Raw genomic sequence first — 26,459 nt, 5'->3', positions numbered from 1 at the left:
TCTAAGCCATGCAGCCTTTGTTCAAATCCCACCTGCTCCAGAGATGTCACATATCTCTGACAAAGTTGTTTAAAAAGTATGTAAAAGAAAAAAAAACTGACAGGTGTTAAAATGTAGGTGGACATCAAGCAAAAAACAAATCAAAACAGTCTGTGCATTTGCTGCCATGGCAATGGAAGGAGCCAAGTCTATCACCTGTGCAATTGCTGTGCCTATGATATCATTAGTGATGCCATAGATTGCATTGTTTGATGTTACAGATTCCACTCTCCTTGATGTAGAAAGCAAAGATATTTTAAGTGCAGCAAACAGTTTCTGACCACGATTCATATCAATTGTATTCAAATCCTGGAATCACAACTGGTTACTGCTCATCCAAACACTTAGCTCTCCCATTCATTATCTTTGGGGTTACCTACTTCTAAAATCACTCACTGCTTCCCATGTTTGCTGCCATCTAGTCCCATGGCTCATCATTCTTGAGAACAAGGGTAGTAAGTTGGATACATGCAATGAGAGTTCGTAAGCAGGCCAACCAAGAAAGTAGCAATTGAGGATATGTCAGAATTATCGAGCACAAACAAAAAGACCCTTCGGTCCAACTAGACTGCGCTGACCAGATATCCTAATTAAATCTTGTCCCATATGCCTCTAAACCTTTCCTAAATCAAGCATCCATCCAGACACCTTTTAAAATAGTGATTTTAATCAGCCTCCACCTCGCAGATTGTTCAATACATGCACTACCTTCTGCATTAAGTTACCTTTCATCTCCTTTTCAAATCTTTCCCTCTCACCTTAAACTACAGCTTCTAGTTTTGGACTCCCTCACCCTGGGGAAAAAGACCTCAGGGCGAAATGTTGCCAACAGCACCAAATTCCTGACCCAGTGTGATGGCAGAAGATGCAGCAATTTGGCAAATCTATTCCAATGCCTTGCAGATTGACACTAATTCCCCTAATAGTATTTGCATTTGTACCCAAGCGTAAAAGCCCTTCCTGCATTTTCGAAAAAAGCATTATTTGCTAATCTATAATCAGAGTTGTCTGACTTTAACCTGAATTTGTCTCAGTTTCTAGGTTGCATCCTATATTTAAATTTTTAAAAGTAAAATCTGTGTACAAAGCCCACAATAATCAAAGCACTAAGGGTGTGTGGGGTACACATTAATGAGCTGCCTCCAGTGAGAAACAGCCGGAGTTGATGGGAAAGACTTCAGCTCAAACAATGAGAGCTGGAGAAAATCGGTGAGAAATTGTGGCTGCCATCTAGTCTTTACAATAGTATCGCTCTATAGCAGCAATTAGATCAAACCTCCCGAATCACAACAGGACCTGCTGACTCTCAGATCATGCCTTCCTTCCAAGCCAACCACAGCAAGGGACTCAGAATTGCACAAAGTACAATATGACAGAAAGTTAGTAGAACCTTCTTCACAGGCAATGACAACAAATGATGACAGTAATGAAGCAAATCAGAACAATGAAATCCCACAAAAGGCCCATGTTGAGGTCAGGCAGCTATTAACTTGCTCTGTAATGCCCATGTCACTGATTTTTATACCTCCACCAGCTAAGATCCTTTGACTAGCAGGGAGGGGAGAGGGATCAAGGGGGAGGCTGAAGTAGTGGGGATAATTGGGGATGTAGAATCAGATGGTTCAGAGCAGGCAGAGTTCATGCATGCCGGATTCCCAAAACTCAATTTTGGAGCAGAGTAGATTTTTCAACAATGTTTGTCTGAAAGATACTATTTATTTTAAAAAGCTATCTTGTGCACAGACTAATCCCAAGGGGTATGCAGTGATTGACATCTGACAGTCAAATGTATAGTTAAGTGCAGCCTAGCTGCAAATTAGAGCATGGTTAGAATATTGTTCTGAGCAACTGACATTCATGACTGAGGAGAGCACACAAATGGCATTCATGATACCAGAAATAATTAAAATCTCTTACTATATAGATGAGAGACACAAGTGCTCTTTTATCCCGGTTTTTGCTGCAGAGAAAGCAGGGAGAAACAAATGGAATAAAAGTGAATCAGGGTAAGGCAAGAGAATAGGGGAAGATTAGTGATCAAAGGTGTCACCGAACAAAAAAAAATCAAGAACTGTAATAGCTGTAGTGAAGAAACCAAAGCATTAGTTCAGAGTAGGTGTTGGTAGCAGAACAAAAAACAAGGTCAGCTCTGAAAGCAAAAACATGAAATACATCTAGGTAAAGCAGCGAGTCATTTGAACTTCATTCAATTTTGTGTAATATATTTGCTACTCACGATGTGGTCTCTTCGACAGACTGGATGACTGCTTTACAGGATTCTTTGCTCAGTCCATGTGCATGATTGACCTTCCAGTGACTAGCTATTTCAATAAACCATCTTGGTCTCTTGCTTATGCTTCTGTTCTCCCCACCTCCAGTATCTGCATCTTAATTCCAGTTTCCATTTTTAAAATGTTCAATTTAGCCACTTCCAGTATTTTCCTTTTTACAATATACTCCAATCCCACCTTCTGTGCTCAAATGATTTTGTAAACTGAAACAGCACAAGTGTAGGAACTGAAGTTTTTAATAGAAAACTGCTTTCCAGTAGAATGCAGATTACTTTGCTCATTTCATTTGAATCTTATCTATTGGAACCATGTGATAAACACTGGACTAAAACAATATCTTCTTACATCCGATATATAATGTTAACGTTACAAAGATTCCTGTACTTTGTAGTTTAACTGTAAGCTCCAGTGAGTATTACTCCTGCACAATTAAGTTATTTCTGTTCTGAGTAGCCACATTTATAGCCATTCTAAGTGAAAACCAGAGTATCAAATGATGGTAATTTATGCAAGTTTGGTACTGCTAGGAATCATTTTCAATACGGGTGTTGCTTTATGGTCAGTATGTCAGCATGACTTCAAAAAAAGTTAAAAATCACACCTGATGAAGGAGCAGCACTCCGAAAGCTAGTGCTTCCGATTAAACCTGTTGGACTACAATCTGGCATGGTGATTTTTAAACTTCGTACACCCCAGTCCAACACTGGTATCTCCAATTCAAAAGATATGCTCTTAATATTATCAACGCACCACAGCATTTGTTTCAAGCATACAAAGGGTTCCCTCTTAACTTGGGATCACTCAAAACATGACCCTCTACTGGAAGCACGTGGCTCTGTGTAACCCATTAGCCAAGACTAACATGCCATTTGCGCTGGTGAATGTAGTGCTTGTACACAATATTTTGCTATAATTAAAATGTCTATTGGACTGTTCAAAATGACAACATCCACACTCAATTTTTAATTTCTGGTGATAATTAAAGCATTGCTACACCATGTAAAATATACTGCATGAGGCAAACACCAAAAAGTGATATTTGAAAATTGTCCAAACCTGGAAATCAAACTCATGGTAGAGAAGAACTAGTCCAGTGTGGGGAGAGCAATCGGAGGAGACATTGGCAATGTAGGTACAATAGTGAAAAACTGCACCTGAGGATCAGTGACTTCCTCGTTGGTTGGAGAATCAGTTGTGGAAATAGTAGCGATACTAATCATTTTACCATAGGATACTAAGACCAGAAGAGTCTTATTTTTCTGGGTTTTTTTCCTAATATACCTGTTCAGAGATATTTGGAGTGGGTGAGACTTGAGCCTGGATGTCTTGGTCCAGGCATAGGGACACTACCACTGTACTGTAAGAGTCCCCTCTGGTCTTCGTATACAGAGAAGGTACTTTGAGAAACAGCTGAAGGTGGCTATAGTGTTGTCAGTGCTGAGATGAGATACCATGGCTATGACTCCATCTGAGCCCAAAGGTCTGGAATCAAGTCCCCTCTTCATTCAATTTTGTGCAATACATTTTCTGCTCACAATGTGAGCTCTTCAACATACTGAATGACTGCTTTGCAGAATAATCATAACTTTTAGATGATTAGAAAATATCTTCTGCTTAAAAACTGAAAAAATAAAAAAGAGGAAAGAACTTCTAATAATGAGCAAATGCTATGATTCCAGTAGCTGGAAAAAAAGTTTCCACAATTTCACCCAGCTTGACTATTTCCATTAACTTCAAAATTTTAATGGGGCTCAGTGATGCCAGTAATCAAGCAAATACTGCATGGACATCAAGGGCAGTTAATCTCATCTAATAAATACATAGGAAGTTAGAATAGGAGTAGCCATTTGGCCTTCTAGCCTGTTCAACTATTCAACTAGAACATGTTCAATTTACCTCAACGCCATTATCTTGCACTATTACTGTACACCATGATGTATTTTATTTTTAAAAGTTTACCAATTTATCTTTAAAACAGTCTCAATGACTAAGTCACCATAGCTGTCTCCCGGAGTTAAGAAATTCCTATTCCTTTGTCCTAAATGGCACCCTTAGAGTGTGTCCCTCCAGCTCTTGAAACCCCAGCCGGGCAAAACATGTGCATCAATCTTGTCAAGTAATTTAAAAGGATTCTGTAGGTTTCAATGAGGTCAACTCTCAATCCAAAATATAAACATCTCCTCAAATCTTTTTTCACTTCTTTGGCAAATAAATTCTTCCTTCCTAGAGTACTGTGTGCAGTCTCAGTTGTCCTTACCAAAGTAGTCTTCTGATAACTCTATCCAATTGTAGCAATACATTTTCACACCGATTACGCAAATCCCTTAGCAACAAACACCAATGTACCAGGATTACTGATGTGCTAAACAGCTGTCTATTACTTGCTCGTGCTCAGTAAATCTAAAAATCAATCAATAGATCAGATCCAAAATCTGCACAAGACACAGTTGAAAGAGAAACATTTGCAACAACATTCAGGTCAGGAAATATTGACTGACTCATCTCAGACACGCCTAGAGCTATCCATCACAGATGTACTGCTACAGCTTGGTCAGTTCTGGAGCACAAGTCTTCAGTACTGCCAGAATATTATCATCACCCATAGCATTAGCAGTACTCGTGTCTTCAGCCAGTTCAATTCATTCCTAGTGATATTGAGAAATTGCTGAAGACACTGGAGTACTGCTAATGCTATGGATGATGATAATATTCTGGCAGTACTGAAGACTTGTGCTCCAGAACTGACCAAGCTGTAGCAGTACAGCAACAGCAGTAGTATCTTCCCAGCAGTATGGAAAATTGTCCAGGTATATCCTTATACAAAATGCAGGGTTAATACACCTTGTCAGATTACTGACCCACTTAAAAATCAGTTGAGTGAGGAACCCTTTCATCAATAATGCTATTAAGTAGAGCTTTCTAATTGTTGATAATTAGTTCCAGGTTCTGCCAGGACCAATCAGCTCCTAACCTCTCTGCATTCAGTCATACATGGACAAAAGACTGCTTTTCCCTCCTCCCCCCCAAATATTCAAGTTCTGTATTACCAAATAAGTATTTGTTTAATTTCTTTGTGATTTCCTTATTCTCCACCATAAGGTATCTGTGATGGACCCACATTTCTCTTTGCTCATCTTTTACTACTTACATACTTCAACAATGTTCATGTTTTATGATCCTTGCTACTTTTCATATTCTATTTTCCTTTTCACTTTCTTGGTCATTTACTGAAGTCCAAAATGCTCAGAATCCTTTTGTACCAAATTGGTATGAAAATAATAGTCACCCTTCCCATTTAAGCTGTGAAGACTTCTCCTGCTCCTCAGATGCTGCCTAACTTGCTGTGCTTTTCCAGCATGACACTCAAGACATTTGGTTTGTGTGTTTAAAAAGGCAAGTAAATTTGTTGTGGATAAAAGTACTATTTTATTAGAACATGAACCATTGCCCTCCACTACCATGATTTTCCATCTACCACAGCAAAATTGCCGCACAAACTTTGTAGATTCCTTGGTTTGGTTTTAAGAACATAATTTAGTTGAATCTGAAACTATTTTCAAACTTATATTATGGTCATCCTTCTCTAAAAGACTCTTGAATAGCCAAGTTATTAATTAGCCCTTGCTTGTTGCACACAACTTGACCTAAAACCATCTGTACTCTAGTTGGTTACACAATTTTAGAAAATCTTATGCATTTCATAAATTTGGTCCCACCACCACATGAATGCTCATTACATTTAGTAACCTAAGTATAAATTGAACTCTCCACGCTTACTGCATTACCCAATGTTTAAATGTCTATTTCTGTTTATCTCCAGTGATTAATCTTGATCTTCTGATACAACATCCTCTTACTCATGTACGGAGTAAATTTCTTACTAAAAACGCAATGCCCTGCCTCCTTTCCCTTTTTGTTTACAGCTCCTACAATGTTGAATGTTCTGTTACATGTTTTGGTCATCCTGCATCAAGATATCCATTTTACTTCTAGTTAGGTCATAAATTCAATCGACAATTTTGCACATGCCTTAATTTTTGCCTTTAGTTTTTTTTTAAAATTTGACACTACTTGGTTTCTCCTCTGCTTTCGAATAAAACTTCCTATCTTTATTCCAAAAATTACTGTTTATGTTTCTCCATCTGAATTCTGAGTGGCCATTCTCCTGCAAAGCTAGTTTAACTCTCACCAAGAGCACTAGCAAGTCTCCATAAGCATACTGATCTAAACCCAGTGTAGTGTAATCGGTCCTCCTTGTGCTGGTTTTACCTGGCTCAGAGCAGACCCTATTGCCTCAAATCATTAGACACACATTTAATTTGTATGCACCAGCATTTGGCACTGCTCATAATCCAGAGATTACTACCTTTCAAGTCCTGCTTTTTAAAATCTCTTGCTCAACACAAAGCTGCTTTCAGGACCTCTGCCATCTTTCCACATATAAATGTGGACGATGACCTCTGGCTGTTTTGGTGGCTCAGTGGTTAGCACTACTGCCTCACAGCACCAGGAACCCAGGTTGGATTCCAGCCTTGGGCAACTGATGTAGAGTTTGCACATTTGTGTCTGTATGGGTTTCCTCCCATAATCCAAAAAATGTGAAACTTAGGTGAATTGGCCATGCTGAATTATGTATAGTGTTCAGGGATATGTAGATTAGGGGTAAATTTAGAGCAATGGGTCTGTATGGGTTACTGAGGACTTGTTGGGGCCAAAAAAGCCTTTCCCCACCCCCATACTGTTGAGATTCTGTCATGTTTCATTGCCTCCCATTAAACTATTCTGCTACTGCACCAGGGGAGGAACATTCTCTCTGTAAAGCATCAGGGAGGCATATATGGCATGAACTATGAATCCCTGACTATTTCCCTCAGAGGAGCTGAGTCACCATGGTGCCACACAGTTTCTGCTCTGGCTGCAATCCTTTAGGAGGAACAATTACACTCATCTATATCCAACACAGAACCAGATGGTGAGCGAGGGGGACTCAGAGGGCAACAATGCTACGTGCCTGACCCTTCTAAGCTGTTTAGTGGTAACCCATTCTCAAACTGAAGCATGACCACTTCCCTAAACAGGGTATCCATTTGTGTTCCAGTGTTTCCAACTACTCATTTCTGCAAACAGATGTCTAACGTCTCTGCAGCTGGTGATACTTCCTGTATACGTGGTCAGCTAGGCATGGGAAGTGCAGTTCCTCACCTATCACAATTAGCTCCTTCCCTGCAAATGACATGGTTTTGAATTCTGCCTGTGATCTGTTCCAACTGGGTGCTTTCTATTTTCTGCTCAGCTTTTGCTTCTTTTCAAATCTTCTCCAATCATCTATTGGATTATTTTCTTAATGAATGCCTTACAAATCTTATCATTAAACTTAAAAAAAACAGTAGAACTTTTTACTGCTGTTGCACCTCTTTAGGAACAAAGAGGGTTACTTAAGAGTTTATGCATTTCTCTAATTTTCGCTATATAGACACCTTGCTATCTGCTGTTTGCAGTAAAACCAGACGTTGATTGCTATATTAACCTATACTTGTTTCAAAACTATGATGATATCTGCAGGTCAATGGTCCTCCAAGTTTATACTGGACGGTGGATAGGTTACTTTGAGTAAATTAATCAATGAAAACTTCTATTACAATGATGATAGATCAGACTTCTGGGAAATCAAAAGTAGCTGGATGGTGTTTGCCCTATGCTTTATAGACAGGGCAAACAGGCCAAACTTTCACTGTTTTATATAATATAGTTTTATTAAGAAAAAATAGATTTTGAAATATTACAAATACAAAACAATGCAATTCAAAACAATACAAAAATAGTACAAAACTAAACCCAAATTTTAAAAAATTCCCCAACCCACCCTCATATGAATATATTAACATAGAGAGAGGAAAGTATAAAATTAAAAACAAACCAACTAGCTATTTAACTAAATAAATACCTAACAACAGATAAATAAAAATAACTCAGCCCAGCCAAACAAAACACTCATACATTCACAGTTCCTCCTCCCTGGATATTGGGCTCATGAAACACAATCGTTACGGCTACATAAAAATCCTTGGCAGATAAATCTGTGTCCAGGTATTTCAAAAAGGGTTGCCATGTCTTGTAAAAATTCTCAGTTTTGTGGTGTACCATATTTGAGAAAATCCAGGGGAATATGCTCCATAACAATCTTCCACCAACCCGGCAGGGCTGTGGGGTTTTCGGATATCTAACCTAGCAAGATATTCTTCATTGCACAGAATGTAAGAATATTGAAAAAGTTTTTTTCTTATGCGCATCTGCAGGAGATACAATGGGTAGGCCCAAAAGGAGCGAAATAGGGTCCTTCTCCACCCCTACCCCTAAACTCCTCTCCATTGCACCCACCACAGCACTCCAATATATTTGAAGCCTGTCACAAGACTAAGATGGCTAAGAGTGCCTGTGCAGACCTTGCACTTGGGACATGCTGAAGATACCCCTGTTTAAATTTTGACAAACAGTTCAGAGCTAAGTGGACCCTGTGGAGAATCTTCAACTGTAAAGCATGGGTCCTATTGCAAATTGATATCTTCCTTGCATTCTGCCAAATCTCCTCCCATGCCTCTGAAGAAACTTCAACTCTGCAAGATGTGGGAAAGAGAGCTAGGTATTGATCAGACTCAGAGGTGGCACCCCCCCCCCAAATTGGTAATATAAAGTACTGACAGAGTGTACTCTTAGACCTTATTACCCCTCTTTCTATGTCAGATTTGTAGGGATCAGTCAAGTGTGGTTTTTTTTTTGAATAAAATCCCTAACTTGAAAACAAAACGAGAAAAAGGTTGCTATTATTAGGTAACTTGCACTTCCGTACTAACTGATTGGAGGACATCATTACGTCTCCCTCAAAATAAATCGCCCATGCAAGATACACCCCTAGCTGCCCAATGTTTAAATCCTGAAATCTATCATACCTGGTTGAAAACCCGGCATACTCACTAAAGGTGTAAACAAAGATGTTTTGCCAATATTACCTTCCCTCTGCCGAATTGCCCTGTGTGGTTTAACAGTATTGATGACTATTGGGTTATGGCAATATTCCCCAACTGTCCTCACCTTGTCCAAAAACAGCAAACTGTTAAGGGGGCACCTTGCCTGGGAGGCTTCAATATCTAGCCATATTGAAAGAGGGTCCCCACAAACCCAATCACTTACGTAGGTCAAAAGCTAGCTTAATTGGTAATTTTTAATGTCCGGAAGGTCTACTCCCCCCAATCTGTGAGGCAACTGCAGTTTGGCTAATTTAAATGAGGGGGCGTTTACGGTGCCAGATAGAAGGAGCTGAACCAACCGTTCAGGTTCCTCTGTTTGTTTATTGAAAGTCAGGGGGAGCATCCAAATAAGGTAGAAAACGAGGGAGAATATTCATCTTAATAAGCACTCTCTGACCCAACCACGAGACTGGAAGTGCCTCCCATTTTTTGAGTAAAATTGGCTTTGAACAGCCAATCCAGAACTAGAGTAATGAATATGCCCAAATACACAAACTGTATCCCCACACACCCCCACAACCTGTGACCACCTAAATGGGAGTCTATAGTCACTCTCAAGAGCCAACTCTTTCGTAAGACCACCCATAGGCATAGCCTGATTTAGCAAAATTAATCTTGTACCCTGAAAAAAAAATGCAAAACGCTTGAATGCATTATTTTAGATTAGACTTAGTGTGGAAACAGGCCCTTCGGCCCAACAAGTCCACACCGACCCGCCGAAGCGCAACCCACCCATACCCCTACATTTACCCCTTACCTAACACTACGGGCAATTTAGCTTGGCCAATTCACCTGACCCGCACATCTTTGTGACTATATCAGGCAAGGCACTGACTGCTGGATTTGTCAAGAAAATTAGAACATTGTATGCATACAGCAAGATCTTAATGTAATTTTGCCTCCACTTCTGGAGCGGATATATTGAGATCCCCACGAATGGCCTCTGCCAATGGTTCAATCACCAACGTAAAAAGTAATGGTGAAAAGGGGACAGCCCTGCCAGCTGCCCCTAGAAATATTAAAATTGCTTGCTTGATCGTACCCAGTTGGTAATGACCGCCAAAGGGTACACTGTAGAGAACCTTTACCCATCTTACAAAAACTTCACCCAGACCAAACCGGTCTAGAGTATAGAAAAGGTACGGCCACTCAACTCGGTCAAATGCCTTCTCTGCATCTAAAGAAATCACCGATCCGTGTATTGACTGCTGTTGGCATGCTTGAATTAAGTTAGGCAGCTTCCTAACATTATTGGAGGATCTGTGACCCTTTATGAAGCCCGTCTGATCCTCTTTAATATTAGAGAGTAACACAGTCTCCAGCCTTAACATGAGAGCCTTAGAGAGGATCTTTAAGTCCACATTTAAGAGCGAGATGGGCCTGTATGAAGCAGAGTCTTCCAGATTCCTTTCCTTTTTTAAAGGATAAATGAAATATTGGCCTCTCAGATGGTGGAGACCATGACTGTATGAATCATTAAACATATTGAGCATCGGGCCCGACAGTACACTTATAAAATTCCTTATAGAATTCACTGGGAAGTCTGCTTTTCCTCTCTGAAGCTGCCTCTCAGATTCCTGCACTTCTTGCTCTGATAAAGGGGCATTGAGAAATGACTGTTGTTCGGGACTCACACCTGGGTGCTTCAGATCCCTAAAAAAAAGGGATTCCATTTTGGCCTGCCCCTCCTCACACAATCCTCTGATTGGTATACCAGAGTAAAATCTCTGGAACACCACATTGATCTTTTTAGAATCCCATGTTAGGTTCCCGGACTCTTCCCTAATCGCCGTAATGGTTTGTGGGGCACTTCTCTTTCTGGCAAGGTATGCTAAGTATTTGCCTGGCCTGTCATCATACTCATGTAACATTTGCCTTGCAAAAGCCAGCTCCTTCTTTGCCGCCTGCGTGAGCACAGAATTTAGTGCAGACCGCAGTGCCGTAATCCTCTGTAGTTTGACCAAACGAGTGTATGTCAAAGTAGGCCTTCTCGGCTGCCTTCAACCGTGCTTCAAGGAGACGTTGCTGCTCACCCTGCTGCTTCCTACTGGTGGAATATGAAATAACTAACCCCCTGGCATGCGCTTTGGCAGTTTCCCAGGGAACAGATGAGCTATCAACCGAGTCTATGTTGATGTCTAGGAATGCCCGAAATTCCCTAGAGAAATACTCCACAAACTTACTGTCCAAGAGAATAAATGGGGTCCATTCGCCAGTACCTTGAATGCACTGTAACATCCTTAATCTTAATCATAAAAAAAAGGTACACTGGAGCATGATCAGAGATGACAATAGTACCATTCGTACAGGATGCCACCAGGTCCAGGGTTACCACAGGGGTCAGAAAAAAAAAAAGCAATCCTTGTGTGACATCAATGTGGATTGGAGAAAAAACATGAAATCCCTACTTGTAGGGTGGGGACACCTCCAGACGTCCAATCTTAACTCCCCACACAAACCCAATAACTTTAGTTTGTGCAGAGGACGTCAAGGGACCTTTAGGCAACCCGTCTACTGTCAGTCCATAAGGCAGTTAAAATCTCCCCCTACGATGATGTGCCGAGACTAGAGACTTATCAGTTTAGAAAAAGCATCTACCAAGAATTTGAGCTGGGGGACAATAAACATTTAAAATACCATATTCTTCCCCATTTATCAAGGCTTTAAAGAATTACAAACCTCCCGTAACACATTCCAACAATTTAAATGAGAAATTTTTCCTAACCAATACAGCCGCTCCCCTACTTCTGGTATTAAAATGATGAAAAATAAACTCCATCAAAACCATTCTGCTGTAGTTTCCAATGCTCCTTGTCATCCAAATGTGTCTCCTGTAACAAAGCAATATCCACTTTCTCCTTTCTAAGACTCAAGAGTACCTTCTTCCTCTTAGTGAGTGACTTCCCTTGATATTCCAGGTACACCATTTAATCAAATCATTAGCCATAATCTTCTGCAAATTACATTTAAATTCCAGAGAGGAGGAACCCGAACCACAAATTGCTGAGCAATAGTGTTGCATGGTCCACCAAATATATAAACTAGAAACTAAAATCACTACAAACATACAAAATTATTAAAAAATAAAAAAAACAAAAACCAGAAAACAAACCAACATATAAACTGCCAATAGCGCTGAGTAGGGGAACTCACCCCCTGCCCAGAGGGGGCAACTACCCATCCCGAACTGCCCATAAATAAACATCGAACCATCTCAACCACCTTCACTTCTCCCAGCTGGAGCCGCATCACAAGCACAAGCTAAAAAAGAATAAAACACCCCCATAGAATATCAATGAATTTTTTAAAAAAACCATTTTATTAAAAAAAAAGGAAAGAAATACCCCACCCATCCTTTGGTATGTCCTAACTTAGAAATTTAAAAATGTACATCTTAACCACTGGCAGACATAGTTTGAACCAAATTATCAATAGAGGAAACAAAAGGGGACAAAGCTCCAACTGGATTTCCTCAATTTCTTTTACAGAATGATAAATGCATACCCAAGCAACAATATTTATACCCAATTTAAAACAATTGTAGTATGTTAGTTTGTCCACAAAGTCTCTTGCCTTCTCCGATGTGTCAAAGAGATGCATGGATCCATCCAAGGTGATCCGAAGCACTGCCGGATATCTCGGAGTACTGAATCCCAAGCTCCTTCAGTCTTCTCTTGACACCATCATACAATTTTCATTTCTGGATCATCACTGCTGAGAAGTCCTGTAAAACATGATCTTAGACCAGTCATAAATTAGGGCCTTTGGATCCTTCCCCTGGAATCTGGAAGCCTCCATGACTCTCTCCTTATCCCGGTAATGATGGAACCGCACCAGGAAAGGAAGAGGGCATTGACCCAGACCCGACCTCCACACTGCAACCTGGTGAGCCCTCTCTATCTTCAAATCTCTCATGCCAGCCTCCAAGTCAAGGAATTTCAGAAGCCAAATCTTCAACAAATTCCACAGGCTGCTCACCTTCCTTACCCTCAGACAGACCGATGATCCAAAATGTTTTTTCTCCTATCCATTTGCAAGATCATCCATTTGGTCACACAAATTACGAACCTGCATCTTCAGGGCTTGGATCTCATCCCTGGATGAACTGGCATCAGCTTCCACCACTGTGACCCAGTGCTCCACCTCATCTGTCCTCTTCTCTAGGTCTCCCAGCTGCTGCTCATGCTTCTGCAGCATGACAGACTGGAGCCAACTTCTCTTTAATCTGTTTCCCAGCTCTCGAAATCTCGTGAGATGCTGGTTCACCAGGTCCCAGAGAGTAAATCAGCTCTGATGCTGCTGCAGGCTAAGCTGCAGAACCAGCCTCGGGTGCTCCTCTTCCCTTTTTAGGCATTTTTGGACAGCTGAAAATACTGGCAAGTCAAATTTTTAAAACAGCTCTTGGGGCTCCACAATCTTTCCAAAGCCCCAAGAAATCCTGATGACTTGGGTTGGGCAGGTTAAAGGACCGTCCTGCTCCTGCTGCGATGCGAAGATCCGCAGTGTGATCTTCTCAGATCGCCGCCAAATTAGATCCTCCTCACTTTGATAGATAATGTTACAGCTGTTTTGAAATGACTTGACAGAAGATTCAATCAGCACAAATCTTCAGCATTAGGACCCATATATTTGCTTTCACTGCATCCCAGTACCCTCTGCCATTTCTTGGCATCATATAGAATGGACCAAGTTGTTTGAAGGCTGGCATCTGTGATGATAGGGATTTCAGAGAAAGACAGATGAATCATCTTCTTTGCACTTCTCGCTAAAAGGATGGTTGCAAACTCTTCAGTCTTGGATTTGCACCCACTTACCAGGCTCAACCTTGATTAGAGACTGACAGGCTGAGATGGTCAGGGAACTTCCTCCTCTTGTTAGCTGTTCAGGTCATGACTGGATGTGGCAGGGTTCAAAACATTGATCTAATTACTGGCTGTGGATAGCTCTATTTCTAGTATGCAGCTTAGATTGGAAGTAGCACTATTGATAACAAAATGATCGGATGATGTATTCTGGGTAAAGGACTTCAATGCCTATCACCAAGGGTAGCTCAACTACATGTTACTTTGGATTGTTTCTTTGGATGGCTATATCCATTTGACTGAAAAAGCAGCTGGCACAAGACCCAACATGAAGGAAAAACTACCTCCCTTTAAGTGTTCATCAAGGTATCACAGGAGCATCTGTCCATGACAATATTGCTAGAAGTGACCACTTCAGGGTTCACCCTCACATGCAGTGCACCATTATTTGGACTGGCATTAGAACTGTACAGATTACTGTACAACAAAAAAAAGGGAGCTGTGGTGATCACCAGATGAAAGAAAGTTCTTACTGTTTGGGTCAGACTGACAGGCTGAGGGTGACTGGGCTCCAGCGTCGACAGTGGAGTCAGGAGGGTAAAGACAATGTGATTAAGTTACTTAATTGGCAAGTTGTCAGGCAAGCTTTTGTCATTTTGCTTGTCCAGCCTAGAGTGTGCCAGGTTTCTTGCTGAAAGCCTAGATACATCATGGTCAGCTCCCCATACCAATGTGTAAAATCTGATCAATAATGGGAAAGAGGCACTTAAAATGTCTAGTAATTGGCCTTAAGAAAAAAAGGTCCTAATTGCTACACACAGGTTCCATGCCTTTCTACCACTGTGGAAATTGCAGGAGGAACAAATAGACACCAGAAACAACAGCACTAACAGGATGACCAATTATGCCTCTAATCACTTGCCAGCCACATTGGGTGGGGTATGAAGGAGTTATCATTTAGAGACCTGGGTGGGATTTATCAATCCTGGGAGTCTCTAATGGCACAGCAACTACACTAAAATGATACACATGAACTAGTTTCAATTCGTGTGATTTCAAAACAAAGTGGACTTTTAAAAAAAAAGGAGAGTGTAATACATTTGTTCTGTAAACACTTGTTGTTACATCTGCTTGACCTGGAAACTAGCCATTTTTGTTCAGTTCATTCATTTCCTGGGTATTTGCCATTGCTCAAAACATAATCTGTAGTGCTTCAGCTATACAGAAATGTTGCAGTATTTGCACAGATGTCAATTTGCAGACAAATTGAAAATGCACAAATTAACGTTGTACTATTCCTTTTGAAAATGCCCAAGAATACAAATCTTTATTTCAGATTTCAAGAGCCACAAATACTACATTTTATAATTATTCAAAGTTTTTAAAAGTTTGATAATAATGACAGTGAGATGGTTTAAAATCCATTTTCCACAAAAAGCTGTAAAAACAAAACAATATTCCCTATAACTGTTCATTTGGGTTTCAAGATGAAAGACACTGAAGTGCTGACCAAACTGGTTGTTCCATTATAAAAGGAAACTCAGTTGGAATTGCAGGATTTAAAAAAAGTAAAAAAATATTGCAAAGTTAAACATTAATTCATATGCATAGATGAATTATGTATAAAATTCTAAAACGTGAAAACTCCTATTTAATAAGAATATAAAAAGGGATAGCATTTATTCTCAAAGCTCATTTAGGAAATTGTGCATTCGTTTAATCAAGTCAATAGAAGTGATTTATTCTCTACATTAGTAATGAAATTATGTGATTTTAAGGTTTAATATAAGCACAAAATTCAGTTGGCTACATTCAGTGTTTGTTTCTGGTCACAATTTCTTAATAACAGATAGCATTAGACACATTAAACTGCACAAAGTTGCAAAATACATCACAAGAGAATGAAGTGTTTGGAATAGTGCTACTTAATAGGATGGTGAGCGAGCCTGGTTTTATAGTAAACTTGAAGTAATAGTTGTCATGCATAAACTTGACTTTTGTGTAAAATGCAAAGCATTGTTACAACTACTGAAGACCTTTGGTGTGCATGTTTGGGTGCTTTTCTACCAAAGAGATTAGATCAGTTTTTGTAACAGGATTGATTGGACTTAATGTTAACTGAAAAAAGCTCTTTGAGGGGACCTAACCAAAAATAAATAAATAGATGGGAAGAGAGTCTGAGGAAGGGTCACTGGGTCTGCCAGACCTGCTGAGCCTTTCCAGCAATCTCTGGTGTTTTGTTGTGGCAAAAATGGATAGGACTTAAATGCTGGTGACATGGTAACAATCCAGTGCTATATTTATACCTAAACCAAAAAGGTGATTTAAGCTTGGGGTTGCCAGTGCAACAGTAATATTTATTCACACATATTTTGACTTCATTAGCATGGTTCTGTTGAACATAAGTGAACTCAAGTTAACTTTTTCATTCCACAAATAAAAATTTCACCTGACTTGCATGTTTCCCTTTGGAATTAGAAGATATATTTCACACTGCATTAGTAAAATGTGACTAAGTTGTGCTTTCTGTGAAGTGCCCCTTCAGTTTCCAACAACTCTACTGAACCACATAGAAAGCACTCTTCAAATCTGTTAAGAACCCACTTAACTGTTCAAAATAATTGAGTGCAACAACAGTACAGCATACTCAAAACCTGTTCAATTAGTGAAATATGTATCAATTTACAGGCAAAAACAAAGTTTACAATGGCCAAAGGTTTATCAAAGTTACATCCAGACTACCTGCAGCCGTTGAAAAGTCCTGAACAAAAAAGGCTATTCTCTTCAGACAAACCATTAAAATTGGTATGCTAAAAATTTGGATCCAATGGATGAATTATTTCAGCAAAGGGACAAAAGGCAGGAATTGAGCATAATGCATAGGAATGGAAGTGCAATTTGTGATGATGCAGGAGTATGAATGGTAGTGAGAGGTCCCCAGTGCAGAGGGAAGGAGGGATCAGTAGTTTGGTAGGACTAGGTCAGGCATAAACACAATGTGAGCACTAACTTTAACATATGCCACCATGGAGACAACGCAAAACAAGTAGTGAGGTACCAGAGCTGGACTAAGCCTAGTAAATTACTTCCAGGAGCACTTTCCAATCTATACCTAAATTTGTAAGTTACCAGTTTACCTAGAAGATTTTGAACTTAACTCACAAAAACAAAAAACAATACTTATATAGGATATGCACTGTAAAAAACTGAACATCTACTTGGACACAGCATCACCTTATAGTCATTCAACATTGCTGTGTTTTCAAACAAAAGAAGTGGGAATACCTCTAGTGATTTCATTTATAATTGAACTTCTAAAACTCAACTTCCAATATTTCACTCTTGATTCACTTAAGTTATAAAATGTTCTCAACTAGTCCTTCACTTGTTCTTTGACTTTGCCCCAAAGCCCTAACTCTCATTAATGCTCCCTGCCATTAGTCATTTATACCCCTGTAAGTCCACAGCATGCAGAATGGAGTCCATCAGGTGCACCACTGATTTGTATCCAATCCATCCACTAAAGGTGGAATTTATCCAAATTCTGTTACTTCCATCACAAACAATACCAAGTGGGGCTCACCAATTATCCCTTCTCTTGGATATCTAAATGACACCCATTTCCGCCACCTCCAAAAAGACCCCACCACCAGGGATATATTTCCCTCCCCAACCCTTTCCGCCTTCCGCAAAGACCGTTCCCTCCGTGACTACCTGGTCAGGTTCACACACCCCTACGACCCACCCTCCCATCCTGGCACTTTCCCCTGCCACCGCAGGAACTGTAAAACCTGTGCCCACACCTCCTCCCTCACCTCTATCCAAGGCCCAAAAGGAGCATTCCACATCCAAAGTTTTACCTGCACATCCACTAATATCACTTATTGTATCAGTTGCTCCCGATGCGGTCTCCTCTACATTGGGGAGACTGGGAGCCTCCTAGCAAAGCGCTTTAGGGAACATCTCCGAGACACCCACACCGCCCCGTGGCCCAACATTTCAACTCCCCCCTCCCATTCTGCCGAGGACATGGAGGTCCTGGGCCTCCTTCACCACCGCTCCCTCACCACCAGATGCCTGGAGGAAGAACACCTCATCTTCCGCCTCGGAACACTTCAACCCCAGGGCATCAATGTGGACTTCAGCAGCTTCCTCATTTCCCCTTCCCCCCACCTCATTCTCGTTTCAAACTTCCAGCTCAGCACTGTCCCCATAACTTGTCCGACCTGTCTAGCTCCTTTACCACCTATCCACTCCACCTTCTCCTCCATGACCTATCACCTTCATCTCCTCCCCCACTCACCCATTGTACTTTATGCTCCTCTCTCCCCACCCCCACCCTCCCCTAGCTTCTCTCTCCAAGCTTTCAGGCTCACTGCCTTTATTCCTGATGAAGGGCTTTTGCCCGAAACATCAATTTCGCTGTCATTGGATGTTGCCTGAACTGCTGTGCTCTTCCAGCACCACTGATCCAGAATCTTGATGGAAACAGTATCAGCTATCCCACAGTTAATTCAGGAATCACCTGGCAAGATTCCTGAGAAATCATCCATGAAGATTTCTAACAGACATGAATAGGACTTAGAAAAGGTATAATATGTATTTGAAATTGTATAGCATTCATTGTTATGTATTCATAGATAGTCACCACATGTTTTCTTCCTTCTCTACTTAGATGCAGTGGTCTGTGTTGAACAGCTTGGGGAAGTGCTCATGTCACCTTTTCCGTTACAGCTTTCTTAGTGATAAACTCACTGCCATGATCCAAACAAAGGTTAATGGTGGATAGGTAATATGCTGTCTTTCATATATTTAAGAAAAAGATGGATGATGCCCCACAGGTATATTTTGCAGCTCATCAGCTTAGTATTCTACTAAACATTCTGCTTTTTCTTGAAGCATGCTGGAACCATGTTTAGCATTTTTATAGGTTTGATGCTTGGTGGTTGACACCGAAACTGATAAACAACTCTGATACAGAAGAGTTTTTCTGTAATTGAGAAGGTACAAGATAGTTCCATCAGCCTGATCAAAATCATCTGTGATTGTGCTCACATTACCTCAGGATATTTACTGAAGTCTTGAAGATCTAATCAAATCTCTGTTTTCATTGAACTTGCACATTTCGCAGAGGAATATTAAAATTTCAGAATGGAATTAAGCTGTGTATCAAAAATGAGATAGACGCTCCTAAAAAAAAATTTAAGAAAGAAAACGACAGCCTGAGAATCCATGAGAATACCCTCTACCACCAGGTCTCTGGCAGTAAAGTGAAGAATTTCTGTAGAGCTCTCCACTGGGGCAGGGAAGGGCCTCCATCCTACAATGATGTACGGCCCACAGCAAATCCTATCACGCAGAGCCCATGCCCCTAGGATAAATCATACTGTGTGACCACACACCTGTGCCCCACTCTCCAGAAAACCTCTTTCATTTCAGGCTTTCAATTTTGAGTCTCCAAGTCCTATAGTCTCAGCCCAGGGTGATCACCTTAGTTTGCCTGAGAGATGGTTCTGACTGGAAGTTTGTCTTACAGCAAGATAAAATACCAGCATGCTGAACTGGAATCTTTGAAAAAGCCCATACCACCCTTGTGGTTTGAACTGCTTAAAAAAAAACAGAATTTGCACTTTTTAGCCTATGCCGTCCACCTAGGATATTTCTACATAGCTATTTGCCATCTATTTTGTTTGTCCCATTTAGACAATGAATGAATGCATGCATGTTTGAATGCAAAGAGGGTTTGGTTAAATGTACATATTGTGTGTTAATAATCCATTTCACCAGTGGTAAAAAGTCCAAGTTTGTTTGGACTGAATAGATTTTTTTCTTGTTTATTACTAAACTTAGGTTTCTGTGGCCTAGGATCAGTGTGAAATTCCAAGTGAATAGAAGTATACTCAGAGACCCACAGTATCCTTGAGCCAATGTTTTAAAGCTCTCTATAGCCTTGGCTATGGACATGAAGTAACACTTGCACATCAGCATCATCCATCCCACTCCAAAGTGCAGCATGTCTCCAAGATTATAGTCACCTCAGCAGCCTGGTTTCCACCCACCCCCAGCACATAAAACCACACTGGCGGGTTCCTGAGCAGCAGTTCCCAAACTATTGCTGTTATTCTTCCCATGGGTGATCTCCAGCATGAGACAATGTCCTAAGTAAATCAAGTAGGAACAAAAAGGTGGGCAACTCTTGTAAAGCTGAATATCATTATTCAAGTTTTGCAACTGCCAGAACAGAAACAACATTGTGGCACAAAATCACAGAAGGCTCAACCTAAAGGTAACTCTTCCTAAGCAGGAGACTCAAGACAGCCTTTTGACCTGAACAAAATATTAACATGAGTTATATCTGACAAACTTCAGTGAAGAGATCAAAGTGACCAACGATACCACAATATGATTGGTTAATGACAGCACTGGAACACTTTTTAAGACAGCACTAAGAGCAATCGTGCCTCGGCAGGTGGTGAATTTGGCTGCCAGTTCCTACAAGTTCACTAGCTGTGATTCTTTAGCAAGGTTAAATTAGACTCCCAAATAGAGATAGGTGTTTCAGGTCCAAAGATTGGATCTCCTCCAGCAAAGAGTCCATCCACTACTGACCAACCAGAAGTCTGGCATGTTGTTATCTCCCATTGGTCCTTATAGAATATATCTCTCAGCAAATTCACATCCTCTGCAGATCTGCTGTTTTCATGACTAGGAGGAGCACATTACCTGTATAAATGAAGTGATCCATTAACTTTAATTAAACACTCAAATCTGACTGTCACTACAAAGTGTGCTGAACCCAAATACTCCATTTGGGAAAAAAAAATTATCCACTTTGCCAAACTCCATTTCTTGATCAAAGAACAGGAAGTCAGCTGATTGACCACTCTTTTGGGAAAGATGGATCAGGTCACAGACCTGATGTTGTCATAAATACTTTGATGCAGGGCCACATAAGTAAAAACAAGGTCTGCATCTGCTGGAAACCAGAGTCTAGATTAGAGTGGTGCTGGAAAAGCACAGGTCAGGCAGCATCAGGAACAGGGGGAAAAAAAAAAAAAATCGCCATTTCGGGAAAAAGCCCTTCATCTATTCCTAATGAAGGGCTTTTGCCCGAAACATTGATTTTCCTGCTCCTCGGATGCTGCCCGACCTGCTGTGCTTTTCCAGCACCACTCTAATCTAGACCCAGGGCCACATAGGACTGGTCTAAGTGGACCAGGTGATCCAGTAATGTGCCAAGGCAGAAGAGATGACCTTCCAAAGATTGTGAAGTTCATGCTGAGGAGAGAAACTGTATGCCAGTTTAACAAAATGGAGAATACTGCTGTTTGGCTACACTATTATGACCACCCTGCACTAAAAGATAGTGACATCTCCCCAACCAGGGGCCAACATGTAGTCTTTCCCCAGCACACCTCTGAATACCCTGTGGAACTCCCCAGGCATTTACTACTGGAGAACAGGTCAAGGACATCTGTGAGCTCTTCCAGACTAATTGGGACTATCTAGAATGCTAGTACTACCTCAGCTGACTTGTGACAAGTCCTCCTATGGAACTCAGCAAGCATCCTTGTTGGACAGAAGGACAGAACAGTAGTGCAGCAGGTTATGGATTGCACCTTGATGCTGTCTGAATCAGAGACAAGGGATCAGTCATCAGCAAGCAGTTGGAAGACCCCATACCTTTCTCCCCCACCCCAAGCAGTAGAAAAGGACAGCTGTAATCCAGGACCCAAGATGCCCTTATTAGACACCTCCAGCAGGATTTGGATTTTCTTGATTGTCAACTCTTCTGCTTACAGCTAACAAAAGACAAGTTTGTGAATCTTACTGACAACCTGCAAGGAGATTAACCTTCCAGCTTCGTTCTGCAGACAGCTCAGAAACTAATGCTGGAAGCCCATCCTCTACAGCAATTGTTAAAGTGCCAATAAGCAGACCCCAGCTAAGTATTGAGCAGAACAACTTCCACCCATACCAGACTGTGGTCCAAGCACAGAACTTGTTCCATGAAAACCAGAGTGCAGGAAATGTACACCTTAGAAAAATAAACAGTCAATGTTGAACACCCAACTCCAGGCTTCTGGAAGGTAAAAGCAATGCCAGAGTTGAAGGGCTAAATCAAGTCTGATAACTTTCCTGAGGAAGGGCTTATGCCTGAAACATTGATTGTCCTGCTCCTCAGATGTTGCCTGATCTGCCATGCTTTTCCAGCACTGCACTCCGGACTCTGATAAACTTTCCCACTGACACCAAGCAGAACTATCTACTGCCAGAGTCCTCTGTTTCAGGGGTTCCATTAAAATCCTCACTGGATTCACCCTCCATGGAGTTTAATAGAGTGGACAACTCTTCAGAGTGTTTCCCGTGTCCTAGCATTCAAAGTGAAGTGCCATGTCAATCACCCAAACTCCTCCCCCCCCCAAAAAAACACTCCATCAACAAACAGGTTAATACAGGCTCCATGAACCCTCAAGATCACAGCTGAAAATGTAGCATCAAATAACCAACCTATCAGAAAACAAGGCAACATGATCATTTAGATGCCATCTTGCAATCCAGTAGCCATGTAACTTTGTCCCCAGAATAATCTGGGTTTCCTGCAGGAAGCAAATGACATACTTCCCTTCCTTAAGGAAGGAGGAGAAGTTCCTAAAGCTGCATTATGTGTGACTGCTACTTCTGATATGGAGACCTTTGTGTTAGTCTTAATGTCAGTAAAATAGTGCCACTATCATAATGTGCAGAGAAAGATGACAAGACTATCTTTTAAAAGGAATATTTTTAAAAAGGAAGAGACAATAATCCAAGAAAAAAAAATTTTACAGTCTAAATGCCAAAGTCATGACCAACAATGATAGTAAAATAACAAGAATCTCGTGTCGTGGTACAGTTCTTGGAGGGATTGGAGAGCTGGAATAGGATACATAGATAGGAATGAATAAAGCTATAGAGACTCGAATACAAGGATTAGAAAACTATCTAAATTTTTTGGTGGATAGGAAGTCAATGGAAATTAGCAAGCACACAGCAAACAGTTTAGGATAAACTCAAAATTAGGGAGTCTGGAAGATGAGAGTCTGACCAAAACAGCATTGCAACAAGACTGAAGGTAACAAAATATAAATAAGATTATATTACAAATCTCACTACCTGTTAGCAGCCAGTTAGTATTTTGAATTTAAATTTGTGTATACAGATGTCTGCTATCCTCCATTCAGTGTAATTAAGAATGCAGCATGCCTGCTTGTTCACATCAAAATTAACTAGTGCTGTACTTCAGTGCAGTGTGCAATCAGATCAATTATTGCAACTCCACCATTTCTTAACAGACTAGTGGATTAATGCCAGTATAAGGTAAAGATACACAATATTGTGCAAATTAAAAGATGTTTGTAAAAACATTTTTAAAAGACCAGGGCACTTCAACTTTATGCTTCACAGCTTAAATTTTCTGTATTGAAATATCTAGGAAAGCCATTATACAAACCAATTATCTTAGCTGTTCTCAATCCACAACAGTTCTTCTGATCTGGTTGGATTCCTATTGGAATTAAAGAAGTGACCATACCTATCTGCTGAAATTTTGTTTGAGAGGCACAACACAATCTAAAATTACATGTTTAGGTATCCCTAGGTAATCTCCTTCCTATTATTACAGCCAAAGCATTGTTAATCTGTGGAACTCGTTGCTGCAGAGGGCTGTGGAGGCAAAGTCATGGAATGTATTTAGCAAAGAAATCAACAGTTACAGGGAGAAGGCTGGAGAACAGGGTTGAGAAACATGATCAAATGGTGGAGCAGATTCGATGGCCAAATAATCTAATTCTACTTCAATATTTGGCCATTCAGCCCACTGGGGCTTCTCCATTTGATCATGGACCACTTGTGAACTCAGTATCTTTCTCTTTAGCTTATCCTTGTTTATAACTGGATAGCCAGGAATCGGTATCCAGATAACAAATTTCAGTTCGATAGTTTTAAGATCTTATGTAGCCACATCACTCCAAGCTCAATCTTGAAGGTACCTATTGTGTTATTGCTCATGTCTTTTTCTTCAAAAAAAAGCTTTTAAAACCATGATTAATTACATTACATCAGCAGTTAAAGTAATACATTCCACAATGATCTTTTGTTATCATGTCTCATCTTTCCAATTCTATTATTAATCCTAACCCTTCAACCAATTTACTAATAGAAATAATATTTTACTATTTCTTCAAAACTCTTCCAACATTGTAATCATTCTATTACTTCTTCCTTGGCAGTCCTAATGCAAACAAATACACCTTTGTATTTCTATCGTGACTAAACTATCTGAAATCATCCTGACATCATGCTGGTGAGCAAATCCAAACATACAGCTTTTCTGTAGCTTCAAATATCCTCTAGGTGTATTCAAGCTGTATAGGAACCTCCATCTACGATAATGGAAGAAACGTCACTGGCTACTTGTACAGGCAATTATGTCATGCCTTTCTGAGACAATTATGTTGGGACACTGAAGCAATATTTTCAATTCTTAAATTGTTTTTGTGACGTCAAATTCCTGCTCAATGTAGAATAGAACCAACGTGAATCTTGCAAAGGGAGCAGAAATGTAGCTGTAATCGTTTCAACTTTAAAATACCTTGGGCTTGAAAGTAGTTCTAAAACATTTGTTGAACCAGCCAAAGTACACTAGGAGGTCGCTTCGCATATGCCACGAGAAAAGGTGGGCCATTGGCTCCGTGGCATCTCCATGACATCGTGTCATTCAAGAATTTGCGAAAACGTCTAAACTTTACACTTTTGAGTTAGGAGTTCTTTTTTAAAATCTGAAGCCACTCAATGAGTGAGCCAGGTGGCTCGACTGAACAAAATAGCACAAGATAAAGAGAATGCTATAAAAAGATTAAAATATTTTCCATCTATAAAACTTGTCAGTCATTATCAAACTTACTCGACAGCAATAATGAATGATTCCACTTTCGTGCATAAAAGGTTACACCATAATTTTGTAATAGTGTAACAAAACTAAAGGACTGGAAGTCTAATCTGAAAAGAATGTTTCTTTGTCTTCTGCGTCTATGTAAAGCGACCAGATCACATATATTCAATTCTGAGCAACACCCCTTCCCAAAATGCTAGAAGCACAAGCCCGCTTTTAATAAAAATCATTCGAACTGATCGCCTGGGCTGACACACTTGTAAAATAGCCCCAATTATTGAACTAGAGGAAAATTGGTTCAGTTTGTATTGCTTGCATTTGTAACAAAGTGAACCAAAGAAACTCTTTAGGTACGTAATACCGTAATAATGGCTAGGTCACAAATTCATGAAACAAACAGCAGGTTTCTCACTGCTGACTGTCAGATGTGCATACTGGCACCTGATATACTGGTACAATGCACAATAATATATCTTAGCAGAATGAGTAGTGCTGACAACAATACATGTCTATTGAAATGCAGAAATGGAAAATGCAGTATGTCACTAAGTCCCTGCTGTCAATGAAGTGAAAACTCTGTCGACTGTGCATCGCTCATTTTTAACCTGCGCCGGGAACCCTACGCAGAATGCTACTCCTTAACTGCTATCTGCGAGAAGATCGCATAAATAGATCGGAATTTGAACATGAACTCACGGTAAAACCAGCAAAGTATCGAGCAGACCGGTGTTAGCCTCGTTTGCACACTGGTGATTGGGGTGGAAATCAAAAGATGAAACAACGTTAAAGCCTTTGCGAGACCGCTGCTCTTACTGTCCAGGTGGGCAGCTCGCGCTGTCCCTGAGTGTCCAGCTGATGCTCGAGCCCCTATTGTCCGGCCGGGTGGCTCGCGCTCCCCTCCGGGCAGCGTCCACTCCCCGCGCGCACTCGCGCTCCCCCGCCAGCGACCGGGTCGTGCTAGAGGAAAGGGCTCAAGCTTCTCTGTTCAACTGAAGGCAGTGCGAGGGAGAAAGGTCAAGTCCGACACAATGCGACACATGCAGCTTTATCCTGCCGCCCGCTGTAAGTACAGTATTTACAATCTCACATCCATCCTGGCTAGCTCCGGCACATTGGTGCCTCTCCCTCTGACAGCTCCATCTGGCTTTCGCGAACCGCACGTATTTGAATGAAGTGCAAGTGCACTGTCAGTAACATGCGCAAAAGCCTTGAAAAGGGACGTGTGGTTTGCAATTAACTAGCACCGGAGTCCACCCCCCGCCAAACGCTTATTGCGTCAGTCACTGCTGCCCACTTGCTTTTTTTTGGCAGGTCCGAGGTCTATTTATATATTAGATAAAATGAATATAGGTTAAAATACAAAGTTCGGCGT

The 26,459-nt window shown here is 40.7% G+C and overlaps 1 long non-coding RNA gene across 1 annotated transcript in view; it reads right to left on the bottom strand.

Annotated features, from left to right (window-relative positions):
- Nucleotides 1-26,164, bottom strand: part of LOC132819064 (uncharacterized) — a 186,454-nt gene extending 160,290 nt beyond the window's left edge. The window contains exon 1 of the long non-coding RNA XR_009645042.1: nucleotides 25,784-26,164. This is a non-coding gene — a long non-coding RNA (uncharacterized LOC132819064). The remainder of the gene's footprint in view (nucleotides 1-25,783) is intronic.
- Between the last annotated feature and the right edge of the window lie 295 nt (nucleotides 26,165-26,459).

This window comes from Hemiscyllium ocellatum, chromosome 9 (genome assembly GCF_020745735.1).
Source record: "Hemiscyllium ocellatum isolate sHemOce1 chromosome 9, sHemOce1.pat.X.cur, whole genome shotgun sequence".
NCBI classification, from domain to species: domain Eukaryota; kingdom Metazoa; phylum Chordata; class Chondrichthyes; order Orectolobiformes; family Hemiscylliidae; genus Hemiscyllium; species Hemiscyllium ocellatum.
Note: the sequence above shows the minus strand (reverse complement) of the source record. Positions and strands in the feature narration are given on the sequence as shown.